Here is a 3,134-nt window from a genome sequence, read left to right as displayed (position 1 = left end):
ATTTACAAGACTCCTATCCCCAGGTAACACAGTTTTGAATATTCAGAAACACAGAAACCTCAGGATCATCAACATTTCAGAGCTATGCTTGATAAAGGACATTGGAAAAAGAATAGTTAGCTGATCTTATGTTCCTGAAAGCCATCTAAACTCATCTTTAGGATTTATATTTACAGTATTGTCCAGGAGAAATTAAAGGAAGTTACACTAATTATTCTTCAAGCTCTATTCCAGATGTCTGCTTATTAAGACTTACAGTTTATGCAGGGGTGAACAATTATCCTCTAGTAATACACTAATAATACTACTTACTACTTGTAGAGCTAATAGTAAAATGCATCAACCCAAATCTTATGAAGGCAGCACATCTTTAAGAGTAACTATTATATGAAAAGTATCAACATCAGTGGTTTGAATATAAAAAATTATTTTAAGTCAAAGTATGCAACAAATAAAACCTACAGAAAATAGATTTTCCCATCACAATCTGTTGTTTTACCAAATAATATTTTGAAAACACATTCCTTCAGTCATTATAAAGTTCTTAAAATATAAAAGAAATCTGTAAGAAAGTCTAGTAGACCAGATGCTGTTGTTAGGACTTGTATGTATGTGTTGGTGGTGATGCTTTCAGTACATCCCACACCATCCACCTCCACTCATGCCACCTTGCCCATAGTAACCTCCACTTCCACCACCATGGCCATAACCACCCAATCCATCAGGAGTACCATATCCTCCACTGTAATTGTTTCCCATTCCTATTCTTCCAACAGATCCATATCCTTCCTGATTATCCATTCCATCTCTGCTGTAGCCTCCCATTCCAGAACCTCCCATTCCAGAGTCACCGCCAGGCGTAGAATTCAAGAAGAGTTCAATGTATCGATGTTGCATATTATTTTTATCTTTAGACATGGCAGCTACTGCATCTTCATGTGTCACAAACTCTGCATCTGCTTCTCCCGTTGCTCTGCCATCAGCTCCAATATCAATATGAACTCATATTGGATTTAGTGGTGAGAAGAAATTAGCAATGTCATTTTCAATTGCACAATAAGGCAGGCCTCTCATATGTACAAAATGACCACCATGAAAACCTGACCTTGCATCACCAGCCCCACCATAGGCACTTCCTCCCACACCTCTTCCATCTCTCATTCTGTCATCAAAGCCATCATTTCCATAGCCATAATTATTATAGCCACCATAGTCATCAACAACTCCATAGCCACCATCATATCCATCACCTCCTTGTCGCATTCTGTCATACATACTTCTACACCCTGATCCATAATAACCCCCTCTTCTTCCTATTGGTCTATCATATGGTCCCGGTCGCTCTCCCAGCAATCTTCTTGGTGGATCATAAAATTCCTTGATTTCACTCCTGCTACTTCTGAAGATCTCAATATACCTTGAAAGAACCGAACTATTTCCTCTGTGCTGCAACCAAATGGCAGTCCACGAAGTCATACTGTCCCATCACTAGCGTCATTTGGACCATCTCAATATCGTTTGACTTAAATGCCAAAATGGCGGAGGCCAAACCAGAGGCAGAGAGAAGGGTTGGACGCCCTCCACTTCGGGCCTCCATGTCATCCACCAAACTCCATCCGAGCAAGCCCTCCTCTGGCAGGCCGCCCTCCTTGAAGTGGGAGATCCCCTGGGAGGTGCAGCCCTGCCTGCCTCCGAGTGGTGACTTCCACACTGCAATGTTTTCTAATAATTTGATGTTATCAGTTCATACATTTAGGTATTTAACCCATTTGGAAAAGATTTTTGTATAAGGATAAGGTAGGGGTATTGCTTCAGACTTCTCCACATGAAAATCCACTTTTCCCAGGGCCAATAGTTGAAGAGACTGTTCTTGCTCCAAGGATTGGTTTTAGCTCCTTTTTCAAAGATAAGTTTCATGTAGAGGCATGGATTGATTTCTGGCATTTCTATTCTGTTCCATTGGTCTTTCCATCTTTTTTTTTTTTGTACAAGTACCAGGCTGTTTTGATTATAACTGCCCTGTAGTATGTGTTGAAATCTGTATTGTGATACCTCCAGCTTTGTTTTTCTTGTATAGTATTGCTTTAGCTATTCAGGGTCTTCTGTGCTTCCATATGAATTTCAGCACTGTTTTTTCTATGTCTGAGAAGAATATCCTGGATATTTTGGACAATTTGTCTCTTTTAAAAAATGTGAAATCCAGGAATATTTGGGAATATTATTTATTTGAGTCCTAAGGAAATGAGAGAAATGCTTCCAAATGTTTAAGTAAAACTTTTGAAAATTTGGCAAAAGAGTGTCAGTGATCATTTAATATATTTAACTGAAGATCCTTGGTTCAATATCCTAATTGATTTATATAGGATATTGAATATATACATGTAAATACATCCATATTTAATATATGTTTCTTAAACATACATTATTTTAAAATACATGCAGGATAAATAGTTTAAGTCATTATTTACAGAGTGTGAAAAATAATCAAATAAATTCAACACTTGTCTAAAGTAACTGCTAAAAATTGCAAGAAAATTTGCAGAGACACAGCTAGCTGAATGTAATGGTTTCTTTCAAAGCAGGGTGTGATATTCTATAAGATTTTCATAGATGGTATTATATTCTAGACAATCTAATCATTGTTTTAATCATCTTTGGATGCATAACAAAAATACTAAAGACTGGGCATCTTAGACAGTAGAAAATTATTTTCATACAATTCTGGAGTTTGTAAGTATAAAATCAAGGTCCCAACAGTGTTGTTATCTTATGAGACATAGCCTTTTTGGTTTATGATGACTGTCTTCTTATTGTGTCCTACATGGTCTTTCCATTGTGTATGCATTGAGATGGAGATACGGAGATTTTTGGTGTCTCTTCTTCTTATAACAACACTAGTGATACTGGATTAGGATTTTACCTATAAGAATTTATTTAATTATCATATTAAAGACCTCATCTCCAAATAAAGTGTTTTGGTATATGAGGACTTCAACATATGGATTTCACAGAACAGAATATGGTCCATACCAATATATAAGTTCTCTGAGCCTTACCTGTGAATTGAGGATGATTTAATACATTACGAAATTCTGTGAAGATCAAATGAATGAAAAATTAATCAAGATATGCTT

General features: G+C 36.6%; 1 pseudogene; it reads right to left on the bottom strand.

The window, feature by feature from the left end:
* Positions 1 to 487: 487 nt before the first annotated feature.
* On the bottom strand, positions 488 to 1,501 carry LOC100352405 (heterogeneous nuclear ribonucleoprotein H3 pseudogene; annotated as a pseudogene).
* Between the last annotated feature and the right edge of the window lie 1,633 nt (positions 1,502 to 3,134).

Source organism: Oryctolagus cuniculus, chromosome 3 (assembly GCF_051225735.1).
Source record: "Oryctolagus cuniculus isolate XC-2025 breed Fujian yellow rabbit chromosome 3, ASM5122573v1, whole genome shotgun sequence".
Classification (NCBI taxonomy): domain Eukaryota; kingdom Metazoa; phylum Chordata; class Mammalia; order Lagomorpha; family Leporidae; genus Oryctolagus; species Oryctolagus cuniculus.
Note: the sequence above shows the minus strand (reverse complement) of the source record. Positions and strands in the feature narration are given on the sequence as shown.